We start from the raw sequence: 27,633 nt of genomic DNA, 5'->3' as shown, positions 1-27,633 counted from the left end.
CCATCAGAATCCTTTTACCCTTGCAGTTTCTTAATTCAACCCACAAAGATTCAACATCTTCCGATCCTATGTCATATCCTTCTACTGATTTGATGCCATTCTTTGCCAGCAAAGCCACGCCACCCCCTCTGCCTACCTTCATATTCCTCAGATACAGCGTGTAACTTGGGACATTCAGTTCCCAACTACAACCAAATTTCAGCTATGATTCAGTAATGGCCACAGCATCATACCTGGAAGTAAAACTAATTTAAAGTTTAAAGAAAGATGCCGGAAATCTAAAATAAAAACAGAAAAACAGAAAATACTGGAAATACTCAGCAGGCTAGACCGCATCAGTTCTGATGAAAGGTATTTGTCTTGAAATATTACCCTTGTTGCTCTTCCCATAAATATAAATAACTGACTTTGGAAAAATAAATTCAAGATGTTAGCTTGTACATCAGAATTTGGTTTGTTCTATCTTACTATTAAGATTTATGTTTTTTTAAAATTATTTTGAAGCACTAGCTAGTATAACTTCTGATGTCATCGTTTATGACCACATTTCATCAAGGCACAGTCGATGTTTACCACAAAAGGCAACGTGGTCCTCACTGAAATGTCTGCTGCCTTTTCCTGATGGACTGATTATGCACTTCTACCATTTTCCATACTTAGTTTTTTTTAATGAAATGCACATTTGATAAATCTTAAGTGTTAGATTTTGAGGAATGACACTAATTGTTTTGGTTTAAGTCATGCACACAGATGGTATTCACTTGGAATATCTTCCTGCAAACTTGCTAAAGGGCAATAAAGACAGTGTCATAGTTTCAACCCTAGCCCTCTAGAGGAGCAAATATACAATAGGTTTATACAAAATACATGTTTTTCCTGTATGACCATAAGACATAGGAGCAGAATTATGCCCTTTGGCCAATCAAGCCTGCCCTGCCATTTAATCATGGTGGGTTTATTTTCCCTCTCAACCCTGTAACCTTTGACACCCTTCCTAATCAAGAACCCATCAACCTCTACTTTAAATATACTCAATGATCTGGCTTCCAAAGCCATCTGTGGCAGTGAATTCCACCTATTCGCCACCTTCTAGTTAAAGAAATTCCTCCTCATCTCGGTTCTAAAGGGACTCCTTGTATTCTGAGGCTGTGCCCTCTGGTCCTAGATTAGGCCACTATAAGGAACATCCTCTCCCTGACCACTCTCTATATAGGATGTAATGCCAAGATTTTATAAGGTATAGATCATACCACATTTGAAGTATTGTGCGCAGTTCTGGACCCATATCTAAGAAAGGATGCTTGTATTGGTCCAGAGTAGGTTAACGAGAATGATCCCAGGAATGAAAGGGTTACAGTATGAAGAGTATTTGATGGCTCTGTGCCTGTAATCACTAGAGTTTAGAAGACTGAGAGGGCATCTCATGGGAACCTACTGAGAAGTCTATATAAATCCTCGGCATTACACCCTTTAGATGTTGAAGAATTTCCTTTTTTTGGTAACTGTACAATGAATTTCAACCTTATAGCAAATTGTAAGAACATATGAAGTCCATGTTTCTAAATTTATTAGTTTTACAATATGACTACAGTAATTTTCCAAGCATGTTTGAGTTTTTAAATGGACATGTTTATTGTTTCCCAGCATGTTTATTGTATGCCAGAATCCTTAGGAGTCCTTACAAGTGAGTGCATAGGTTGTGGAAACAGTTCAGTGATGAGGGGTGAGTGAAGTTATCAAGAGCCTGATGACTGAGAGGTAATAACTGTTCCTGAACCTGGTGGTGTGGGTTCTGAGGCTCCTGCAGCACTGAGAAGAGTACATGGCATGGATGGTGGGGGTCTTGATGATGGATGCTGCTTTCCTGCAATAGTGTTCCTTGTAGATGTGCTCCAATTACGGGGAGGGCTTTATCCCATGATGGACTGGGTTGTATCCACTACTTTGCTTTTCCATTCAAGGGCATTGATGTTTTCATACCAGGCTAAGATGCAACCAGTCAGTGTACTGTAGAAACTTGTCAAAGTTTTAGATGACATGCCGAATCTTTGCAAACTTCTAAGAAAGTAGAGACGCTACCATGCTTTCTTTGTAATGACACTTACATGCTGGACCCAGGATAGATTGTCTGAAATGATAAATCTGGCGAATTTAAAGTTGCTGACCCTCTCCACCTCTGATCCTTTGATGGCTCATGGACTTCTGCTGTCGTCTTCCTGTAGTCACTAATCAGCTCTGGTTTTGCTAACATCAAATGATTTTCTATCTCCCTCCTAAATGCTGATTCATTACCACCTTTGATTTGGCTATTGACAGTGGTGTCGTCAGCAATCTTAAATATGGTTTTGCAGCTGTGCTTAGATGTATGCCTCTTCACTGTTCTGATATTCCAGGGTTGAGCGAAGAGCCAATGAAATGGCATCTGCTGTGACAGTACACATATTGGAGCAGATCCAAGTCATTCCTCAAGCAGGAATTGATAATGTTTTATGATCAACTTCTCAAAGTAATTCATCACAATGGATTTAAATGCTACTGGACAATAGTAATTAAGGCAGGTTGCCATGTTCTTCTTGGACACCGGTATAACTGAAGCCTGCTTGAAGCAGGTGGGTACTTCAAATTGCTGAAGCAAGAGGTTAAAGATGAAGAACCTATATTCTCATTGGTGTTTGCAGTGATTCCCACCAGCCAACTTGAGTAAGGTTAGGGTGATTCCTCTTTTTTTTAAAACTAGTCTTTTCAAAGCTCTAGACACCTGAATCATTTGACATATCCTGCCTTCTTGGTTACTGATTTGAGATAATGCCTCTAGGGTTGTCAGTCTGGTTGCGGAATTGCTAAAAGAAAGCTTTTCCCTTGAACAGAAATACACATTTTAAATACAAGACAGATCCTGAGTTAGTCATGGCAGAAATAATAGTAGATATTACTTTATTATACAAAAACCCACCTTCTATTTAGGAACTCAGCCAGACATTTTCTTTACATTGGCTTGATAGCAGCTTTACTTAGCTGTAATCTTTGATGACAGCACAATCACTTTTTCTTCATCCTTTCATAGTCTGTTTATTTAACGTTCTATTATCAGCACGCAACCTCCTTCCTGTATTGGAAGCAGAATACAATCCCCTGGAATTTGGATAACCCTCCCCAAATTAAGTAAATTTCCAATGAAGCCAGTGGCAGGATCACTGACATGCGGGGGTAGTACCTTAATTCCAGGGGCATGTTAATCATCATTGGGAGACAGGGAAGGAACACCAAGATTGGCTGCTCACATCCAGACAAAGATTGGAAATACAGAACAAATCAGTGCTTACTTACACTCTAAAAAAGCATGAATAAACTATGAACTATGTAGATTCTGGGTGTTGGATGGGGGGGGGAGTGGGTGATGTGGTTACTTCAAAATTCTTGGTATGTCTGCTGAACAGCAGTAAAACACAATAAATACGTAAAATGCTGCAATGATTGTGATCCAGTTTGGCATCAGGGCCTGGAACAAGAGTTAGAGCCCTGACTGGAATTTGCAAAATGCCTCTTGCTATTTTCTGAAAGTTCAAAGTAAATTCGTTACCAAAGTACATACATGCCACCACATACAACCCTAAGATTGATTTTCTTGTGAGCACACTCAATAAATCCAACAAGCATAATAGAACCAATGAAAGATCACACCAAAAGGGCGGACAGCCATTGTGCAAAAACAAAAGGAAAAAAAAGTAGTAATAATAATTAAAAATGTAAGCAATAAATATCAAGAACATGAAATGAAGTGTCCTTGAAAGTAAGTCTGTAGGTTGATGGGGCTAGTGAAATTGAGTCTTAATATATATGACTTTTGACTATGAATTTTTAAAAAAAGGGTACCAGCAGAACAAGAGCTGCAGATTGCCTTTTTATACGAAGGACTTTACACTGAGAACTGTTAGATAGCTGGTTTATTCAAAACAGGGAAATATAGGCAATAGATTAAGATTTTGGGATCTGCAGCAGAAAGCCAGACTCTTATTTGGTTATCAGATGCTCAAAGTTCAAAGTAAATTTATTATGAAAGTACATACTGTATATGTCACCATATACAACCCTGAGATTTGTTTTCTTGCGGGCATACTTAATAAATCCTATAACCATAATAGAATCAATGAAAGGTCGCACTGAACATAGCAGACAACCAGTGTACAAACTGTGAAAATACAAAAGAAAAAAAACAGAAATAAGAATAATAAATAAGGAATAAATATCGAGAACATGAGATGAAGAATCCTTGAAAGTTAGTGCATAGGTTGTAGGAACAGTTCAGTGATGGGGCAAGTGAAGTTACAGTAAGATGCTGTGTTCATGTTGAACAAGTGAACATTGAACAGGTCAGTCATCCAGGGTAACTGATATCAATAGGTAACTTCAAATACATAGTGCTTCAAGGAAAATGCACATCTTTCTGCCCAAGCCACATAGTAAAATTTCCTTAATTGAAAGGAGTGAATTTGTAATTATATACAGATCTTGCTTCTTGAAAGGTTAATGGAAAACAAATGGTGAGTCTGTTCATTGTTCAGTAGATGTATAGACAAGATTTCTCATTTTGCACTCAGTGTAAATGTTCGGTTGCATTTTGGTCCAGCTGGTTTTTGGTATACAGGTATGCATTGCTTAACGTCCATGATATGTTCTGTGAAATCGAACGTTATGTGATTTGCGAACACCATATTATATACTTAGCAAACCTATATGGTGTAGTGTAGTGTACCTGTATTGACTAAATCCATGTCATTAGCAATTTCTCCATATCCGATATAGGTCCCTCTTGCATTTTCGTGAGCCTTGTAGTTTTCAGTGAAGCCGATCCTTTAACAGCTTCGAGAATTTTTTCTTTGTTTTTCAGGATCATCGTGATTGTCGAGTGCGACATGCCTAAATCCCGAGCAATAGCATTCGCTGGTTTTCCACCTTCATATTGTTTAATAACCTTTTGTTTCACTTCCAAATCAATACTTTTCCTTTGCCTCTTGCTGCTGCTGTTGCTAGGAGTGGTTTTGCTGTGTTTGGAAGCCATGATGTACTTTACGGTAATATTTTCAAAGAAAATTAAACAGAGAGATAATGCTACTACTACACTCAACAGATGCGCGATACACGAGATTGGCTATGTCCGCTACGACACGTTCTCTGATTGGGACTACGGATGTATATGCGATAGGACGTTGTCCAAATGGACGCTAAGCAGCACACACCTGTATTTAAATTGATTGATTTTCCTCAGTTTGTCAAGCCACCTGAGGATTCCTTGCATTAAATATAATCAGGAATATTGTACCTCATTTTGCCTAAAACAGCCAGACCATGAGAGAATACTCAAGAGTGGATGCATTGTGGATCAACGATAACACTTATCAGAGAGCATGACCCAGAAGCTTTTGTGCTAACAAAATACTGATGCCACAATTAGGACTTATCCTCACTGAAGAAGGTTCTCGGTCTAAAACATCAACTGTTTACTCATTTCCATTGATGCTGCCAGGCCTGCTGAGTTCCTCCAGCATTTTGTGTGTGTTATCCTCATTGTAGTTACATATTACTGCATAGCCTTATAGTTTTTTCTGGCAGTTATTTTTGGCCTCTGAAAATGGGTGGAAGTTGGTCGTTGCACTCCATGAAGTCATTGCACAGTATGTTACTTACTGCAGCTGGTGTGTGAACCATATAGGATTTCACAAAGAGTAGTGAAGTCTAGATGCACAGAATTGCACACTGAACAAAGAAGTGTAAGGCCTCCATTTAAAACTTTGCTGACCATCTACCACCCTGCACCGTCTATTTTACTTATCAGAACTAAGTTAACCGAACAAAATTACCATATGATTTATTATGTCAAAAGCAATTTTTATCTTAATCCCCCTTTGCAGTCTCCCCTTTTCCAATTTTGTGAATCCCTGTAGCCCTACAGCTTCACTGTTAACTCTACTCAACCTTAGATCATCCACACTGTTCCAACAGTCAGTTATTAACAAAAATATGGAACTAATCCTTAGGTTTAGTCATGGAGAAGTACAGCACAGAAATAGGCCCTTAGCCCACCTTGTCCATGCTGAAACCATTTAAACTGTCTACTAAACCAGACGTCATGGTCACTCAGATCCTCTAGGTGAAGTAGTTTCCCCTCATGTTCCCTTTAAACTTTTACCTTTCACCCTTAACCCACAATCTCTGGTTGTAGTCCCAACCAACCCCAGTGAAAAAAGCCTGCTTGGATTTACCCCATCTACACCTCTCATTATCTCCTCAATCTTCTATATCCTAAGGAACACACTCCTAACCTATTCAATCTGCCCTTATAACTCATCTCCTCCAGACCTGACAACATCCTTGTAAATTTTCCCTATACTCTTTCAATCTTGTTTACATCTTTCCTGTAGGTAGGTGACAAAAACTGCACACAGTACTCCAAATTGGACCTCACCAACATCTTATACAGCTTCAACATAACATTCCCATCCTATGTACTCAATAGATTGATTTATGAAGGCTGGTGTGCCAAAAGTTTTCTTTATGACCCTATCTACATGTGACGCCACTTTCAATGAATTATGGACTTGTATTCCTAGAACCTTTTGTTCTACTGCACTCCTCAGTGCCCTACCGTTCACTATGCAAGACCTACTTGGTTGGCCCTACTGAAGTGCAAAACCTCTCACTTGTCAGGTTCTCTATCTCATCTCTTCTTTTAAGTCCCGCCATAATCTCTGACAATGTTTTGGTTACTTTTAATATTTCGCACAGTGACCCAATGACTACTTTTTAGCTTCCCTTATTTCCTGATAAGCCTGAATTATTGTCCGTCGTAAGAACTTCAAAATGAAATTTCTATGTGACAGCCACTTTTTATGCCATGCAGACCTTAAGCAGGAAAATTCTCATTGGTGTAGAATAGCTGAAAAGTTCTATAAAGACAAATCAGTAAAGTCTAAAGTAAAGACAATTCATCTGGCGCGGCAATGACAGATTTGATAATCCTGCAGAATTAACACATTCTCAGATACCCGCAGACTACTTGAACAGAAGATTCTTAAAATTCTCCAAGGTCAGACAATTTGAATGCTTTTGAAACCATCTAATAACTTTGCTAAAGAGATTTGGTTGTCCTTGAAAATAAAGCATCCCATTTTTTCCAGTCCAAAATCTTTGAAGAAAGAATTATAGAAATGAGGAAGTATGGCTGAGAAACAGTTCTGTACCAAGAAAAGTTTGTTAGCCCTGTAATGTGAGATAGTCCAGCGCATGTTTACCGTAATCCTCTGCACTCATACCCAAGGCATTTTGTGGAACAACAGATCAGGCTGTGCACAACAGCCTTTTGATTGTTGACAGCTAACTGTTGCAGGAACTGGAGACTTTGAGGGTCAGGTTGAGATCATGGGAGGATGGAGTGCAATCAACTACTGTGTGAAGCAAATTGGTTGGTTCTGTGATTGGTCTCAGCTGAGGTGGTAGAGAACTAAAACGTGGGGAAGTTGTGAGGTGGAAGGACAAAATTGAAGGTGATTTTAATTCATACCTGTAGATAAGAGTCTGGTGCAGAAACCTACGCTCATAAGCTCGGACAGACAGGTTACCTTCAAATCGTAGTGAAGGAAGCCTAGATCTAGTAATTTGTACCCTTAAATTTTGTGAATGTAAATCCAAAATTTACTTTGATAACTTTTTGCTGCACACCTATATCTTTGTGCATAGGTGTGGAAGATATAGACTAAATTCAATATCATGAGAACCAATTCTTGTGTTTGGTTACCTTAGCTTCTTTCAGATCTCACAAAATTGTTGTACTGCATTAAAACTGGTGGAACTGGTTGCTGTTTCATACCTTGAGCCCAAGTATTTTCAAAGATCCTTTAGGCCTTGAACAAGCCAGTGGGTGATCTGTGTTGAAGTACTCTCGCTTCCATTAAATATGACAATCTCCAATGAGAAAACCTGTAATGGCAAATAACAACACATTAAGAAACACACGGGATTCTCATTGGAATGTAATAAAGGGATATTGTGAGCAGATGTTTCTCTTTTATAAAATTACTATGCTTTCATGTGAAAAATGGCAGTGAAAATTCTATAACAGGGAACAGGTTGCAAATGGAATGGAAATGCAAACCAATAAAAATTAGGATTTGGTCAGACTATGTTTATTTTTATGCAATTTGAAAAAAAGTATTTGGATAATGTCACCTTAAAAAGAAAATAAGCTCTGACTGAGCAATAGTAAATTCCCTCCTATTTTATGAGTTGCGATATGACCAACATGGTTTACTTCTCAGCCTGTGGTATCCGCAGTGGGAAGGAAGTGCCATGTAAATATATTTTTAAAACTTGTTTGTTTTTTTTCAGATTTTTCTGTTTTTCCTGATGATCTGCATCATACAATGAATGCTTTCTGTGCAAATGTCCTTTTTTTTGGCAGCCTTTGGTAGTAGAATGCATTGATAGGAATCGTGCTATTGGGACTGGGTATTGATTTTCCTTACTACACTGCTAGAGACAAAACATTAATGGCAGGAAATATAAAGCAGGCAGTGCAGAGAGCCACAGGCTGCGTGCTGTCATTGCTGAAACCCAGGGATGCACTAAACTCGCAGTTTGGTTGCAATCATAGATATTCTTGGACCAGAAAACTGCATTGTAAAAACTTTTTTTCAATCTGTATTGCAAAAACATTTTTACATGCCTCAAGTTTGGGCAGTTGCTTTTTGTAGCTCTTGTGATTCAAGCCCCCTTTTCTATGTAAATTGAAATAAACAAGAATTCTGACCACCAAAAGTATTTGAGTTAGAAACAAATTTTGCAATATTTGTCCATAATTCCAATATTCTAAGTGAGTGAATAAACTGTCTTATAGCATTGCAAAGACTAATCACAAAATGGATATAAAGTGTACTGCAGTGGATATAAATTCAACAGTTATACAAGATACCAAGGGACTCACGAAAGCGAGGACACATGCTACATTGTGCATTGCTGCCATTGCTCTGACACAATAGATAGGAGAGAGGTTTGACTTGGTGACAGGCTGGCTCATGGTGTAACTGATGATCCTTGGTCCACTGCCAAGCATTTTCAGGCAACTTATCAAAAAGAGGGTTCTGATTCAAGTCATTATATTACTGACTGTAGGAGGTGGAAAAAAGCGACTGATTTGTAAGATGTCGCAGGCCCCTTTCCCTTGTTTGGTGGTGCGATAGGTGGCGGGGGAGCTGCGTAGCCTCAGTTGTAGGGAGGTCTAGACCCCAAACACAAGGTTGCCTGCTGCTGCAGTCCAAGAGAGGTAAGCTGGAGGTCATGTAATGTGGCATCCGTGCTTGGGTGGGGACTGGCCTTTCCTGTCGGTGATGCCTCCAGTATTAGAGCAGTGGAATGACAGGCTGGATTGTGTGCTCCTGTGTGCTGCCAGGAATTGCACCATCTATTTGTGGGACATGTCACTCAGGGACTTGGGAGCTATACATATGTTTTTTTGCTCGCTATTTTGAATAGGCTGTGCATGTTTTGCACTTTGGTTCCAGAGGAACGCAGTTTCATTTGGGTGTATTCATGTATGGCTGAACAATAATTAAAGTTAAATTTGATTTGATTTAAATAGCACATTACTGAGGGTGTTTGAGTAAAAAGGAGAGAGGTGATAATTCTAGCAGAATTATCTCCACATTCAAGGATTTTATATATATAAAGCATTGCTTTGACAGTAAACATGTCATCCCTTTGGAGTTGCTGGTTAAATAGTGAACAACCTGACCAGCTGCTTTCAGGGCAGCTCAGTCTTACATTGACCACTTAAGACAGATGTTACCCCTATTAGGCACTTGCAGAGAGACCATTTCACATTCAAGTCAAGCTTGTATCATGGTAACTTTCTCTAACACAGAGGAAATCAAATCACAGGTGCCTTCTGTTTTCAAAAGGCATTTGGTGATGTGCTGCACATGAGGCTGCCTGGATAGAGCATTGACTGATCGGCAGGAAGCGAAGAGTGGGAATAAATGGAACCTTTCCTGACTGGCTGCCAGTGGCTGGTGGTGTTCCACAAGGGCTGGTGTTGGGACTGATTCTTTTTGCATTGTACGTCAATGATTTGGATGGAATCGATGGCTTTGTGGACAAGGGGTTAGGTAGTGTTGAGGAAGCAGGGAGTCTGCAAAAGGACTGAGACAGATTAGGAGAATGAGCAGATGGAATACAGTGTTGGGAAGGGTATGGTCATGCATTTTGGTGGAAGAAATAATAGTGGAGACTATTTTCTAAATGGGGAGAAAATGAAAAAATCCAAGGGTTAAAGGGACTTGGGAGTCCTCGTGCAGGATTCCCCAACGGTTAGCCGGTAGGTAGAGTCAGCAGTGCTCTGTCCTAAGTCCCCTCCTTTACTCTCTGTATACCCATGACTGTGTCGTCATGTACAGCTCCAATCTGCTAATTAAATTTGCTGACGATACTACATTGATTGGCCTAATCTCAAATAATAATGAGGCAGCCTACAGAGAATATGTCATCACTCTGACACAGTGGTGTTAAGAAAACAACCTCTCCGTCAATGTCACAAAAACAAAGGAGTTGGTTGGGACTACAGGAGGAATGCAGACAGACTAACCCCTACTGACATCAATGGATTTAGGGTTGAGAGGGTGAACAGCTTTAAGTACCTCGGCATATAGATCACCAAGGATCTCACGAGGTATGTACGTACTAGCTGTGTGGTGAAAAATGCACAAAAGTGCCTCTTTCATTTCCGACGGTTGAAGAAGCTTGGTATAGGCTCCCAAATCCTAAGAACTTTCCACAGGGGCACAATTGAGAGCATCCTGACTGGCTGCATCACTGCTTGGTATGGGAACTGCACTTCCCTCAATCACAGGACTCTACAGAGAGTGGTGCAGACAGCCCAGCACATCTGTAGATGTGAACTTCCCACTATTCAGGACATTTACAAGGACGGGTGTGAAAAAGGATCACTGGGGACCCGCGTCACCCCAACCACAAACTAATCCAGCTACTACCATCTGGGAAATGGTACTGCAGCATAAAAGCAAGGACCAACAGGCTCTGGTACAGCTTCTTTCACCGGGCCATCAGACTGACTAATTAATACAATTGTATTTCTATGTTACATTGACTATCCTGTTGTACATACAATTATAAATTACTAAAAATTGCACATTTAGTCAGACGTAACATAAAGATGTTTACTCCTCATGTATATGAAGGATGTAAGTAATAAAGTCAATTCAATTCAAATTCAGTGAAGAAGGCAAATACAATGTTAGCATTCATTTCAAGAGGACTAGAATGTAAAAACAAGGATGTAATGCTGAGACTTTACTTGGGGGCGTCACTTGGAATATTGAGAGCAGTTTTGGGCTCCTTACCTAAGGAAAAGATGTGCTGACATTGGAGAGGGTTCAAAGGAGGGTCACAAAAATTATCCTGGGATTGAAAGGCTTATCATATGAGGAGCATTTGATGGCTCTGGGCCTGTACTCACTGGAATCTGGAAGAACGAGAGGTGGTTTCATTGAAACCTATCGAATGTTGAAAGGCCTAGATAGAACGGATGTGGAGAGGATATTTCCTGTAGTGGGGGTGTGTAGGATCAGAGGGCACAGCCTCAGAGTAGAGGGATGTCTACTTAGGAGGAATTTCTTTAGCCAGATGGTGGTGAATCTGTGGAAGTCATTGCCATAGGTGACTGTGAAGGCCAGGTCATTGAGTGTATTTAAGGTGGCGGTTGATAGATTCTTGATAAGTCAGAGTGGGAAGGTTATGGGTAGAAGGCACGAGAATGGGGTTGACAGGGAAATGGGTCAGCAATGATCAAACAGTGGAGCAGACTCGATAGGCCGAATAGCCTAATTCTGCTCCTATGTTTATTGGTCTTATAGTCTAAAATCTTGAATTATTTAAATTTTAACAGTACTTAAAAACTGGGCTCAATCATATCTAGGACAGTACACTTCAATGAAAAGGTGTACTCATAAATCTGGAAAGATGCATGCTTTCTGAAAATATGGAGATAAGTGGAACATTGAAGATAATGTACAGCCTAGGCCAATAAGTTTATAGCTAATTGTATCCACTCTACAGAAATCTGTGGTATTTTGAAATGTCTAAGTCACACATACTTCTTTCTAGATTTTGGGTCAGAGAATAAACAGAAACCAGCAGCAATGAAAAATTCCAGGTACTTAGATGCTAATGTAAATGACAGTCAGAGATCACTTGTACTGGGAGGACTGAAATGAGCTATGGTTCTTTAGCTGCTGTAATTCACAATGACTGAGGAGATATTCACCTTATCTGATCACATCAAGGCATGTTACTGCAAACCTTGGTGATTTAAAATGCACACTGCTATGTCATTCTTTTTATTTGTCCTGTTTACTTCTTCATTCTACTTTAGGTAAGAAGTATCCATGGTAGAAATCAAGAGCTAAAACTGCAGTATACAATATACGAGGGGTGATTGATAAGTTCATGGCCTAAGGAGTCAATTTTAGAAAACCGAGCACATTTATTTTTCCTACATTTACACACTTAGTCCAGCGGTTGTGGAGCATAAGGATCCCTTTTTTGTAGAAGTCGGCGTCTTGGACCTCCAGAAGTGGTACACAGCATGGGGTGATTGATAAGTTCGTGGCCTAGGGTGGAAGGAGATGCATTATCAACTTCAAACTTTCTGCATTTTTACCCAAAGAGTTGAACTGCACGTGCATGTAATGAGAGCTGTATAACTCATCTCCTTCTACCTCAGGCCACAAACTTATCAATCACCCCTGCTGTAGACCACCTGGAGGTCCAAGACGCTCTCGTTACATACACGTGCAGTTCAACTCTTTGAGTGATAATGCAGAAAGTTTGAAGTTAATAACGCATCTCCTTTTACCTTAGGCCACAAGCTTATCAATCACCCCTGCTGTGGACACTTTCTGGAGATCCAAGATCCGTATGCTCCATGACCGCTGGACTAAGTGTGTACATGTAGGAGGGGACTATGTTGAAAAATAAATGTGCTAGGTTTTCTAAAATTGACTTTTTCACCATAGGCCACAAACTTATCAATCACCCCTTGTATTATTAACAAATAAATAGGCATACTTGCATTTACATTTTTGACAGATACATAAATGAAAACATTACTTATTGCGTTTGACTTAAATATAATAATAACAACTAGATGAGCAATCTCAAATGACTGTGTCATCCTATTTAATATACCAAATAAGAGCTTCTGTCAGAGGGAAGGTCAGCCTTGTGTCAGTGAGGTGAATATCTCAGAATCCATTAAGCATACTGATAATGGGAAGGTGGCTTTAAACATGCTTAATGGGCATTACTCTGTTCATATTTTAATTACAGTTACTAAGCAGAACAATAGGATTTTTATGACACAAAGATAATGAGTTCACATTATTCTTTCTCTGGCAATTGTTTGCCATGTAATGTTGTCATTGATCATTAAAATGGAGATCTTGAAGGTTTTTTGCCCAAGAAGCAAAGACCCATTAGAAGAGGTGTAATGTAAAAATGTACCGTGGAGAGCATTCTAACTGGTTGCATCATTGTCTGATATGGAGGGACCACAGAACAAGGACAGAAAAATCTACAGAAATTTGTAAACTCAGTCAGCTCCATCATGGGCAGTAGCCTCCCCAGCATCGAGGGAACCTTCAAAAGGCGAAGCCTCAGAAAGGCAGAATCCATCGTTAAGGGCCCCCATCACCCAGGACATGCTCTCTTCTCATTGCTACCTTCAAGGAGTCGTCACAGGAGCATGAAGGCACACACTCAACATTTCATGAACAGCTTTTTCCCCTTTGCCATTAGATTTTTGATAATAAATCCATTAACACTACCTCACTATATTCCCATTGCTTTTTATGCTGTTTATTTTATTTAATTTGTTATATATACTTATTGTAACTTATAGTTTTTATTACTATGTATTGCAGCGTATTGCTGCCGCAGAACAAGAAGTTTCATGATGTTGATATTTAAGTCTGATTCTGATTCTAATCAATGTTCCCCTTGAAGCCAGCAGGGATCATTGTGCTTTGGGAGATTTACCCAGTGTATATCTTGGACAGACATAATCTTAGTTGCTGTTTGGAAGGGCTGTGTTTGCAAACTTGTGCACTCAACAGACTTGAAGAAAATAAATAAATGTTCTAAAGGATGAAAGTTAGCCTCCATCTTTGTTGTAAGCTCACTTATGTTTTATGAACCTGGACCAAACTTTAGGCAAGTATGGCAGTCACTGAATCATTCGATCCAGTGTGCCTACAAGGATCATTCTACTATTATCAGGCTGTTGAATGGCAGGGCCCCATTGTGAAATGCTAAAATGAGCCATTGGGCAAAGCTTTAGAATGCCTTAAGCCATCAGTCAAGGGGCCCACTTCCGGAACATCCATTGGCTCAAGCTATACCAAAGGAAACTGGAAAACTGCACATAAACTGGTGGGCTGAGTTTAGGAAGTCTGAGAAAGTTGGAGAGCCCAGGTTCAGGATGGCTTTGGAAAGATGCAGCTGTACTTTCAGAACTATCTTTGTTTAATTTGGCTTAGTCTCGAGGGGGAAAAGCTGAATCATTTCACCTATACAATTGGAAATATTGGAGTTCATACGTTATTTTTTAAGTCATGATAGGCAAACTAAAAACACAAGAGATTTTGCAGATGCTGGAAATCCATAGCAAAAATCACAAATTGCTGGAGGAACTCTGCAGGTCAGACAGCATCAATGGAAATGAATAAACAGTTGACATTTCAGGCCAAGACCCTTCATCAGGACTGGAAAGGAAAGGGGAAGATGCCAGAATGGAAGAAGATAGGTGAGCCAGGTGAGTTGGGGGACAGGGGGATGAAGTAAGAAGCTGGGAGGTGATAGGTGGAAAATGTAAAGGGCTGGAGAAGAAGGAATTTGACAGAAGAGGAGAGTGGACTATGGAAAACAGGAAGGTGGAAGGCAGGTAAGGTGAAGAGGTAGGGGGAGGAAGAGTGGGGAAATGAAGAAGAGGGCAGGGGAAGGGGGAAAATTACTGTAAGTTGGAGAAATTGATGTTTATGCCATCAAGTTGGGGGTTACCTAGACAGAATATAAGGCATTGCTCCTCCAACCTAAGAATGGCCTCACAATGGCAGAAGAGGAGGTCATGGAATGTCATGTCGGAATGGGGATTGGAATTGAAATGGTCGGCCACCGGGGAGTCCGGCTTTTTGCAGATGGAGCAAAGATGCTCAACAACCGAGATGTCTGCAGTACAGCACCACTCGGTGGCAAGTATTTGGAATTGCAGCAAAGCAAGGCAATGCAATCAAGTCACATATATGGTGGGGAGCTCTAGTTAAACATCAGAGAATCTGCTATGTCCATATGCCTACCATTAGATCACTCCCTCAATACTTTTTGATTTTGTACAGTAGATACTCCATGGTCACATATGTATAATGCAGATTTTTTCCTTTCTGCAATCCATTTATCATGAAACAGAGACATACTTCAAATCTCCATATTTCTAACTGTTGTAAACCAAACCGTCATAAAGAGGAGAAAGAAAAAATGATTTTGTTCGGTTCTTTTTTGTTGTAACGTCTCTGATTTGCAAATAGTTGGAAATCTATATGAAAAATGGCCTAATTTTGCTCCAAGGAGGAATTTGCCTTTCATTGAGTAAGGATAAATCTTACAGCAGCCAAGCCTTGAATTATTAAAGGAGGTTGGCATGTTGCACACTATACATTATTAGCAGGACCTTACTCAAGATTCAAGATTGTTTAATGTCATTTCCTGTATACAAGTTCAAGGAGAACAAAATAATTTGTTACTCCGGATCCAATGCATAGACAAAAAAAAATGCAAAAGATTAAAAAATACACAATAAATAGATTTGACTGTGTAAGCTGCGTTTTGTGACCAATACAGGTTTTGAATGATTTGCACTCCCATGAGTTTGAAACTACTTGCAGTTTCCACTGCTGTGCCACCGATGTAAAGCAGCGTGGGTCCTGAAATTGATAAACATCTCCTTTGTCTTGATGACATTAAGGAAGAGGTTATTTGCCAGGCACTAAGCTTCGAGCTCTTCTACCTCCTCTCTGTAGGCTGTCTCATCGTTGTTGGTGATGTTGTGGCAATGGCAAACTTGACGATGTGATTGCTTGGGTGTTTTGGCCATGCAGTCATGTGTGAGCAGAGCACTTATATGGTGAGCACTAAAAGTATATGTTACGATTTACGGCAAGCAGTCCTAGATCCTCTGGAAAAGAACTAAAGTTTGTGCCATTGTAAATGTCCAACCAAGCTGGAAATCCCACCTTGCAGCATTGAAGGAAGATACTAGTGCAGGTGACTTTACTTCAAAGTTCAAAGTAAATTATATGTGGGGAAAAAAAATATATAAAATCACCATACTTCAAATCTCCATATTTCTAACTGTTGTAAACCAAACCGTCATAAAGAGGAGAAAGAAAAAATGATTTTGTTCGGTTCTTTTTTGTTGTAACTGATTCATTTTCTTGCACACATTCACAGTAAGACTGAAATACAATAGAATTAGTGAAATACTATATACAGACAACCAATGAGCAAAATAAAGGCAACCCATACAAATGCAAAAAAATGAGAACGAGTTGCAGAGTCCTTGAAAATGACACGCTCCATAACTTCCCAACAGTTTTATCTTCCTCCACTGAAACATTCAAAAGTTCATTAACATGGCTCTACTTGCCATTATAAATAAGGGTGATTGCAGATATCTGTAATGAAAGCTACTTGTATTTCTGCTGTCCTTTGGATCAGTAAATAATAGAAATGGTGGCTCTTAGTGAGATATTGATTTTAACATCCATTGTTGGGTTGCTGTTTTCTTTCGACTATTTTTAAAACCCTGGAGACATGCAGAATAAATGATTTTAATTAAATTTTGAAATTGATGTCTTTGCATTCGTTAGACATACCAATATAATCTCATAACAGGTGCCACAGCCAGAGGTGCTGATGGTGCTTCCTTATTTTATTTCACTGCAACTTTGACAGCTGAATGTGCTTTTTAAAAAAGTCATTTTATTTTTTCCAAGTTTGTTATTAAAACATTAACTTGATAGCAAAATCTGATTCAATTTGGTAAATGCATAAGATGTACATGCAATATTTTGAATCAACAATACAGCCTGTACTTTTCTGAAACGTTAGCTTTATTTTTCTCAAATTATTTTCAAACATCAGTTGCATCATTTTGTCTACAAACAACTTTAAAGGCACTAAATTACCTTTGATGGAAATAAAACTGTGGGTAATGAGTGGGTCTCAAGGATTTTGTTATTCAAGCTTGAATGTATTTTTCATGCTGAATCTAAAACACACAGCTCTCAAATCTAAACATGATCCTTGTACCTGATTTTACTCAAATTATATTAAGTTTTGATATCAATATTATAGCCAAAGTAACCAGTTCTAACGAAAAGACATAGTTCTGAAACATATACTGTTTGACATACACTGTTATCTCAGTCCTGATGAAGGGTCTCGGCCTAAAATGTCAACCATGTATTGATTTCCATAGATGCTGTCTGACCTGCTGTGTTTCTCCAGTATTTTGTGTGTTGCTTAACATATACTCTATCTCCGGGATATTTTCAGGATTTTATATTTTATTCCAGATTTCCACCATCTGTACATTTTGCTTTTAGCTTGTCTCCCATAGTATTTTGTGTAAATTTAGGGTTATTGAGTCTGGAAAGGAATTTCCATGAAGTCTCTGCAGTTCTGTGAGGTTTGCCTGGATTAGAAAGGAGGGGTTTAAATGGGAATTTGGTGGAGCAAGGAAAACACATAGATTATGCATTAGATACATGTGTATTATTAACATTCTAAATGTTTGTTGAGGTCACCTGTACTCTTTCTAGACCCCATCTGTGTAGTAGTATGATCACTTAAGTCGAGTGTGATATTCTCCTAAGGTAGCGGTCCCCAACCACTGGGCCGTGAGGAAACGATATGAGTCAGCTGCACCTTTTCTCATTCCCTGTCACGCACTGTTGAACTTGAACGTAGGGTTGCCAACTGTCCCATATTTGCCGGGACATCCCGTATATTGGGCTAAATTCGTTTGTCCCATATTTCCCCCGCTAAAGTAGAGCATTCCTATGAAACCTTTGGTGCCGAAATGGCGTGAAGCGAAGAAGCAATTACGATTAATTTATATGGGAAAAATTTTTGAGCATTCCCAGACCCAAAAAATAAGCTAACAAATCATACCAAATAACACATAAAACTGAAAATAAATAACACTAACATATTGTAAAAGCAGGAATGATATGATAAATATACAGCTGATATAAAGTAGAAATAATGTATGTACAGTATAGTCGGGAAGATGAAGGCAAAACCGATTTGTGGGGAGAAAAAAAATCGGCACGAACGCGCATGCGCGCACAGGTGCCCGCGCAAGGCTTCATGGTCATGGTAGTCTTTCCTGGGGTAAAGTGTCCCGGGATTTGACTGCTACTTTTGTCCCTTATTTGGGAGTGAGAAAGTTAGCAATCCCAACTGTAAAAGATATGTTGAGGTGAGTTTAACCCTACCTGAACACTCCCGCACCCCCCCCCGCCCCCCCGGTTGGCTGGACCGCAAGAATATTGTCAATATTAAACTGGTCCGTAATGCAAAAAAGGTTGGGGACCCCTGTCTTAAGGGGTTATCTATTGATGTGTCCTGAGGGGGCTGTAGAGGCGAATCCAGAATCCACATATTCTGATGCAATGTGGTTGTGGTTAGTGGCTGTATACACTCCGGACAAGGAAATACAGGACTGTTAATAATTTACATTACTGTCATAAAGCAACTATTGCTAGTGTATTGTGACAATCAAATGTAACAGACTAATAACTTCACTGATAACCAAAGTTATCATTAGTTAAATGTTTTTCAACATTTTTGATGGCATCCTTGTGTCAAAAATGTACATTAATCTATAATACCTGTATAAGATTAATTTATGAACTACCAACAGAATATACAAGAATTCATATTTTTGGTGTGTTTAATGTAAGAACTCTGAGTAAGGGATTTACGTACAGGTGCTATATAGTGAACTTCTCAAATTCTAGTGTGAAGTTAAAGTCAAAAGTAAAAAATTCTTCGCCCAAATTCGTGCCCACTTGGATGAGAACTTTAAAATTATTCTTAAGTTATCTGTTTTACACTTTATCAAATTATATTTAGAACATAGAACACTATATCACACTACAGGCCCTTCAGCCTATGATATTGTACCAATCCATTAACCTCCTCTGAGATCAATCTAACCCTTTCCTCCCAGAAAGCCCTCCATTTTTCTTTAATCCATGTACCCATCTAAGAGTCTTGTAAATGTCGCTAATGTACCTGCCTCTACCACCATCCCTGGCAACATGCTCCACACACCTACCATTCTCCGAGTAAAAGCTTACCTCTCACATTCCATCTGTACAGTACGCCAAACAGCTTAAAGTTTTGCCCCCATTGTATTAGCCTGGGGAAAGTGTCTGGCTGTCCATTCTTTCAATGCCTCTGGTCATCTTGTACATCTATATCAAGTCTTATCCTTCTGTCCAAAGAAAAAAGTCCCAGCTCGCTCAGCCTATCCTCATAAGACAAGTAGCTTCCTGGTAAATCTCCTGTGCACCCTCTCTAAAGCTTCCACATTCTTCCTATAATGAGGTGACCAGAACAGAACACATTACTCCAAGTATGGTCTAATCAAAATTTCACAGAGCTGCATTACCTTGTGGCTTTTGAACTCAGTTCCCCAACTAATGAAGTCCAACACATCATACACCTTCTTAACCACCTATCAACTTGCACTGCAATTTTACAAGATCTATGGCCTTGAACCCCAAGATCCCTCTATTCCTCCACACTGTTAAGAATGCTGCTGTTAACCCTATAACAGAATACCCTGTATTTTGCCTTCAAGTTCGACCTTCCAAAGTGAATCACTTTGCACTTTTGAATGGTTGAACTCCATCTGCCACTTTTCAGTCCAGCTTTGCACCTTACCAATGTCCCTACGACAATCTTCGACACTATCCACAACACCACCAACCTTTGTGTCATCTGCACGCTTACAAACCTACTCTTCCACTTCATCAATCATTTCATTTATGAAAATCACAAAGGACAAATCCCTGTGGAAGATCACTGATCACTGACCACCAGCCCGAATAAGCTCCATCAATTACCATTTTTTTAAAAACTGAATCACACATTAAAATCGCACATCCAAAATTTATCAAAGCTGTGTTTAATTGATAAGTGGATTCTTGTGATAGGCAGCCAGTTTTAGTGTACCATATTTCTTTAACATCAAAACTGAAAGGGCTCTTTTCTGCTGATAAACTCAATTATTGTATAATGTTTAATTTTCTGAAACACAAATCAAATGATGGTTGTATACAGTGGTGAAAATGAATTATTTCTATGCTGTTTGCTATTGAATCTAATTCCATGAATGCTGTATATATTAGAAAGCATAAATTAAGAAAGATCACAGACTAAATTTGTTGGTTACATTGCTGAGAAAGACTTATCATAAATAGCCAGACAGGGCATTCTACACCAAATTAGAAGTATCAGTGTCAGCTGATCAGCCATTTAAAAAGGCCTTGTCTTCAGAAGTGAGGAAAGGTCACCAAGTCAGAAAATCCATTTCTAAAAGAATATTGTTCTGGATTAAATTGAGCCACAGCATCATGTACCAGGCCAGTAAAATGTCCTCTTCAAATTCATTAAAAATGATCACATCCCATTCAACAAGGTTTGTAAAGGTCCTTAAAACCATTTGAATTTTGTTTTAATAGTCTGCCGTGTTATGTAACTGCCATGGTTAACTTACACCTTTCTATTCAGGATCAACCATCAGTTCAGAGGTTGACGTTCCTGCTTTATAGGTGGCACAGAGGAACAATATAATTTAATAGAAAAGAAAACTCAAGTTGTCAACTGCAATATTTCTACAATGTTTACAAAGATCTGGATTTCATCTGTTGATATCAACTACTTGCTGAACAATTCTGAAAGGCTTCCTTGTGTACACAGACGTTCAATATATAATTTAGTAACTTTTCATAACAGTTAACAATGCTAGAAACAGATGTCATCAAGCCTTTTAGCTCTCTAATGAGGCAGGAAATGAGCAGCACCATAAGCACGGCTACTTGTAAATGGATGAGTGCCCATCTGCAGTTAATAACAATCAGTCTGTTTCACCAGCTACCAAGGCTGCACGTGCAACTGCAGTCCTCAGGTGTCAGTTTACACTTGCTTCAAGCAAAATCAAGCAACGCAACAATTTATGTGAATAAGTCGCAGTTCAATATGGTCTTTTCAAATGTGTTCTAAAAGCACCAAGTTTCCATGGCAACATATATCATTATTTTTCTCCATTTACTGAAGCAGAGATATCACTGCCTTTATAAAAATAAAAACCTGTCAATGCCTTAGTTCAAAAAAAATTTAAGATATATCTGTGAGAACTGCATTGCAGATATGTATGTTGCTACAATTGCACTGACACTGCAAAGGATCAATATGGCAGCCGAATAGCTTCAATTTTCAAAGCAGGCTAAATCCAGAAGATTTCAGAGCAGAATCCAAAGCAAATCCCAAAAAAAAATCCACATAAAACCAGCTGAAGCAGAACTTGCAACTCAAGGGGGCATACAATTGCCTTATTTAAGAATTTTTGTTGAGGTATTTTTATTGAAGTTCCTTGGGTCATTATATAATTTTCACAAGGATAGTTCTTGTGGCACTCTTTAGAGGGAATACTGTTTCTAACCCTTCATTGCAATCATACTGGCCTGCCTCCAGCCAGCTACCTGACAAACCGCAGTCTCACCACTGCCCCAGGACAGAGATCAGATATGCCCCAATTTCTTATTCTCATCCTATCCCCAAACCTCCCAATTTGAGATACGATCAAACCTCCCCTCAAGCAACTCCCTTTCCCATAGACTGAGAACTGTGGGTGCCACGGTAGCATAGCGGTTAGTGTGACACTATTACTGTTCGAGACATCGAAATTCAAAGTTCAATTCTAGAGTCCTGTATATGCAAGTTTGTATGTTCCCTCCTGTGTGCAGGTGTGTTTTCTCCAGGTGTTCTGGTTTCCTCCCACAGTCTAAAGACGTACTGGTTAGTATGTTAATTGGTGATTGTAAGCTGTCCCATGATTAGGCTAGTGTTAAACTGATGGCTTGCTGGGCAACATGGCTTGAAGGACCGTAAAGGCCTGTTCTGCTCTGTAAAATAAAAAATGTCTTTCAGGGCGTTATTTCTCTTTCCAGGACTAAGTAAAACACTCTTCTCGCCAAGGTCTGAGGCAAGTTATCTCTCCCCTGGTCTAGAACCCTATTTTTTTTCCTCTCCCGTCAGAGTTGAGTCAGTCTTTGGACTAATACCCCTTTGCTACCTCCCCATTGAGTTGCAGCAACTTGTTCCAGCCCCTCATCTTCGACCGTTCCCTACACAAAACTATACGCAAGGGCTAACTGTTCTTGCTCACCGGTCTAAAAGTCTCTTTCTGACCTCAATTCTTGTCTTTCTCCTTTCAAGGTCTGACTGTACGACTTCATCATTCACCCCTTGGTGATAATGATAGTAATCCACCCATGGACGATGATCTATTGATCACTCACATTTGCAGATGATTAATTGATTGCACATCCAACTGATGATCAATTAATTCTACAGCCAGACTAACAATCGATTGATTTCACATCCCCAACCCATGATCAATTGATTCAACAGCCCAGCTAATGACTGATGTATAAATCTTTTGAAAAATTTGGAATTTTGCAAAATGCCATCTGCCATTTTTAGCCCATTTTTTCCAGCTGGTTCAATGCAAGCTTTGATAGTCTTCCTTGCTGTCCACTACACCCACAATTTGGTATCATCCACAAATTTGCTGATCCAGTTTACCAAATTATCATCCAGATCATTGATATAGATGACAAACAACAATGGACTTAGCAATGACCCCTGCTCACCACTACTCACAGGAGGCAACTATTTACTACCAATCTCTGGCTTCTCCCATGAAGCCAATGTTGAATCCAATTTACTAACCCATCCTGAATGCCAAGTAACTGAACCTTCTTGACTAGCCTCCCTTATGGGACTTTATCTACATAGACTTCAGCAAGGCTTTTGACCATGTCACTGTCTCTCCTTCATCAACGTTCCTGGTACTTCATTGAAAAACTCTAAGATTTGTTAGACAGAATCTACAACAAAAAAAGCTGAGTTGACTAGTGCTAAAATCACCTGCGTTCATTGACATTTCTTGTTGAAACTGCCATCAGTCTTGGTATTTTTGTGCATGTGTAGTTTAATGCAGAAATCCTAAATTGTTCCCATATTGGCTGTGCTGCTTGAATTCATCTCGAATAATGCAAAAAAAATTCAGTAGAATCAACATGAATTCTGGGCCAATGTAACACAGATTGAAAATCAAAGGGAACTCAATTAGATTATCTATCTGCTGACCTTTCCTTAGACCTGGAGGGGGTAGAGGGCAGAAATTACTGGAAGGTATAGAAATCACTGTTTGTTTCTTCTGTCCCAGGATACTGACGGACTTTTACCACTGTACCATTGAGAGCATACTCACCAACTGCATCTCAGTGTGGTATGGCAATTGTCCCATATCGGACTGCAAAGCACTCCAGCGTGTGGTGAAAACTGCCCAGCGGATTATCCACACCCAAATGCCCGCCATTGAGAATATCTACCATAAACGCTGCCTGGGCAGGGCGAAAAGCATTTTCAAGGATGCATCTCACCCTAACCATGGACTTCTTACTCTCCTCCCATCCAGTAGGCGCTACAGGAGCCTCCGCTCCCACACCAGCAGGCACAGGAAGAGCTTCTTCCCTGAGGCTGTGACATTGCTGAACCTCTCATCTCAGCGCTAAGCAGTATTGCATCCGTATTGTACTGTCTCAGTACTTTTATATTTGCGTGCTGTAATCTTAATGGATCTCCCAACCATTTGAACATGTATCTTCCCAATTGAACTTATGTCACCCACCTTGCTATATATCGAACCTAACCCACTGCAACGCATCATTGTCTTCGATGCAGATTTACCTTCACATAGAGTATAGAGGTGTATGCCCAAATTGTTAAATAACGATGCTATAGCATTTTGGTGTACTGTGCAGTTTGCCAGTGTGTTGCCACCTTTCTCTGCTTGGTGCTAACTGAGAGAATTTGAAAGGCTTCTTTTCCTGCTTCAGCATAAAAAAGATGCAGCCTAGACAGGAAACTGAAAGGCTGCTCAGACAGATTATTAAAAGTGTAGCATCTAAAACTAAATAGACAAAGTGTTGGGGTACATGACTCCATGAATGTTAACTGGAGAAGGTGAACTGTGATTGAACGTGAACAAAAAAAATGCATTCAGAATATTCTCAGTTGAATTCAAACTGTGGTCGAACATTGGTAATTGTGAATATGGGTCTCAGAATTCATCAAAAACTGAGGAAATTCAGAACTTTTAATTTTTTTTGCATTTCTATGAAAGGATTCAAGCTGTTCGGAGTGGTTTCGGTAGGTATAATGGAAATCTTAGGAAGAACGAGTTACTGGCAATATCAAAGAGGGAGGTAATCATGGCCCTTTGAACTGCAACACCTTGGTTGGTCGGAAGGTTGTTAAACAATGTCAAACATTTAGAAAGCTAAAAGACTCCAGTCCAAACACAATGAATTGTTTTTCTAGAGATTTTCAAGTCACAAAAATATAGTCTCTTAGTCCACTGAAAACATAACATTGAGGAGAAGTATGTCAGATGTGCCAGATCTGAAAAGTCTGGACATTTTGGATTTCTTACCCTGTACACACAAAAAAAAAACAGCACAAGAACCAAAGAAACATGAAATGACATGAAACTTTCTTTTAACTAAATATATTTGGAATAGATTACTGACATGAGCTGTAGAACAAAAAATTCATGATTATGTTTGTGTAGAATAGGATGCAGTGAACATTGTGAAGAGGTGGATAAGGTGGACTACAAATCTTCTTTTGTCAGAATCTGTTACAGATCTTGCAGGATGAAGACTTACACTACAACAATTCAACTTTTACTTATTGATTCAGAAGTCACTGAACTGTCATTTTCTCCTAAATACCAAACGTTCTTCCTTTAGTCTTTGTTCACGAAGTGACAGTAACACACAATTCATAATTTACTACACCAAAAACAAAATCCAGATCACTTCATAGTTAACAACTGGGGGATATGGCTGCCTTCACATTTTTCCTTACAACCAGCATAGCTCTCAGTGAAAGGGAAGTAACAACATTATTTTGAATTTAACCAAATGTGAACAGTCCCAGATGGCAAGGCTGGGTTCTTTGTTTCAAGACACATTATTAGAATTACTTCAGCCAGCATGCGTCTTTCAACCTTAACCAGACCAACTGGAAAATGCAGCCAAAAACACCTGTTCTTTCAACTTTTGAACCCACCACAATTTGCTTTATAATATTTCTTATGTGACAAGGTTTGTAGCGATCTAGGAGCAAAGATTTTTTTTTCTGCTGCATTTGGTTTATATTTAATCTCAAATGGTTTTGATGAAGAGGGATGCATTAGGAATGATCACAAACCAAATGTATTGCTTACAAACCTTTCTCTCACACTTTGAAGTGCCAGACGAATATATTACATTTAGAAATAAATCAGTCATGAAAATATTGCTGATAACATTCCTCTCCTCGCTTTTGCTCCTATCAGGTGTCCTTTCACTACTGCTCTCGTTTGCTTTAATTGCACAGCAAGGATCTATATCCAGTTCAGCCAGCTTCACTGAAGCTTCCTTATTCATATAAGAGTTAGTTATTAAGGGTTTATTTGCACTTACAATGATTAAGTAATTCAGCCAGCACATTTAAAAAGCTTCTCAGAAAACATAATATTTTATGCCCTGAAATAGAAAATGGCAAGCAGCTTAACTGGAAAGTGAATAATGGTTTCAGTGCCAATGATGCATGGCTCATTGTTTTGAAAGAAACGTTAGATCAGCAAGTGTTTGGTCTGTTCTTCGCTTAGGACTTGGAATCTATTTCCAGCAGACAATAGAGCCTCAACCCTATTCAACAAAGAATACTAAAAGAAACAAACAGATCAAAAAAATGCAAGGTATGGAACTAATTTGGAACCTGAGCTACCACATACGTAATGTGAAAAGGCCAATCCTGCACATCCAATCATTTTTTAAAATCTATATTTATTAATCTTTACAAGTCGACAATATTCTGCAAGAATGCCATCTTCATTCATTCCGAGCTGCTCTTTTCCCTTCACTTCAAATAGCAATGGAAATTTAAATAAATTTAAGAAGCATAAATCGTAAAAGAAAGGAAACACACGATAAATCAGATGGTATCTGTAGAGAAAGAGGAAAAGATAATGGGAGATTGAGTGAGAGAGGTAGCGAGCAAGAGATTTAGAGAGAAAAGTAGACAGATAGTAAGAGACACAAATATAGTGGGTGAGAGATAAAGATATACACAAGGAAGTTGCTGGTGAATGCAGCAGGCCGGGCAGCATCTCTAGGAAGAGGTACAGTCGACGTTTCAGGCCGAGACTCTTTGTCAGGACTAACTGAAGGAAGAGTTAGTAAGAGATTTGAAAGTGGGAGGGGGAGGGGCAGATCCAAAATGATAGGAGAAGACAGGAGGGGGAGGGATGGAGCCAAGAGCTGGACAAGTGATTGGCAGAGGGGATCTCGAGACCCGACGCAGACTGGGAGACCGTTTTGCTGAACACCTACACTCTGTCCGCCAGAGAAAGCAGGATCTCCCAGTGGCCACACATTTTAATTCCACATCCCATTCCCATTCTGTTATGTCTATCCACGGCCTCCTCTACTATAAAGATGAAGCCACACTCAGGTTGGAGGAACAACACCTTATATTCCGTCTGGGTAGCCTCCAACCTGATGGCATGAACATCGACTTCTCTAACTTCCGCTAATGCCCCACATCCCCCTCGTACCCCATCTGTTATTTATTTTTATACACACATTCTTTCTCTCACTCTCCTTTTTCTCCCTCTGTCCCTCTGACTACACCCCTTGCCCATCCTCTGGTTCCCCCCCCCCCGTCTTTCTCCCTGGAGCTCCTGTCCCATGATCCTCTCGTATCCCCTTTGCCAATCACCTGTCCAGCTCTTGGCTCCATCCCTCCCCCTCCTGTCTTCTCCTATCATTTTGGATCTCCCCCTCCCCCTCCCCCTCCCACTTTCAAATCTCTTACTAACTCTTCCTTCAGTTAGTCCTGACGAAGGGTCTCGTCCCAAAACGTCGACTGTACCTCTTCTTAGAGATGCTGCCTGGCCTGCTGTGTTCACCAGCAACTTTGATGTGTGTTGCTTAAATTTCCAGCATCTGCAGAATTCCTGTTATATACACAAGGAAATAGAAATGCAGAAAGATAGAACGAGAGAAAGCTACAGTGAGATAGAGAAGGGCAAGGAGATAGTGATGTATGATAGAGATAAAGAGATGAGAGTGAGAGATAAAGAGAAATAGAAAAAAAAAG

The 27,633-nt window shown here is 39.6% G+C and overlaps 1 protein-coding gene across 12 annotated transcripts in view; it reads right to left on the bottom strand.

Annotated features, from left to right (window-relative positions):
• Positions 1-27,633, bottom strand: part of sulf1 (sulfatase 1) — a 383,460-nt gene that overhangs the window by 263,030 nt on the left and 92,797 nt on the right. For 10 of the 12 annotated variants that reach the window (XM_063064855.1, XM_063064868.1, XM_063064882.1 and 7 more), the window contains exon 2: positions 7,865-7,974. The gene's annotated coding sequence lies outside the window, so the exon portion shown is untranslated. Of the gene's footprint in view, positions 1-2,953; positions 3,066-7,864; positions 7,975-27,633 lie in introns of all 12 variants that reach the window. The other 2 variants (XM_063064861.1, XM_063064877.1) reach the window with 1 other exon arrangement.

This window comes from Mobula hypostoma, chromosome 1 (assembly GCF_963921235.1).
Source record: "Mobula hypostoma chromosome 1, sMobHyp1.1, whole genome shotgun sequence".
NCBI lineage: Eukaryota > Metazoa > Chordata > Chondrichthyes > Myliobatiformes > Myliobatidae > Mobula > Mobula hypostoma.
Note: the sequence above shows the minus strand (reverse complement) of the source record. Positions and strands in the feature narration are given on the sequence as shown.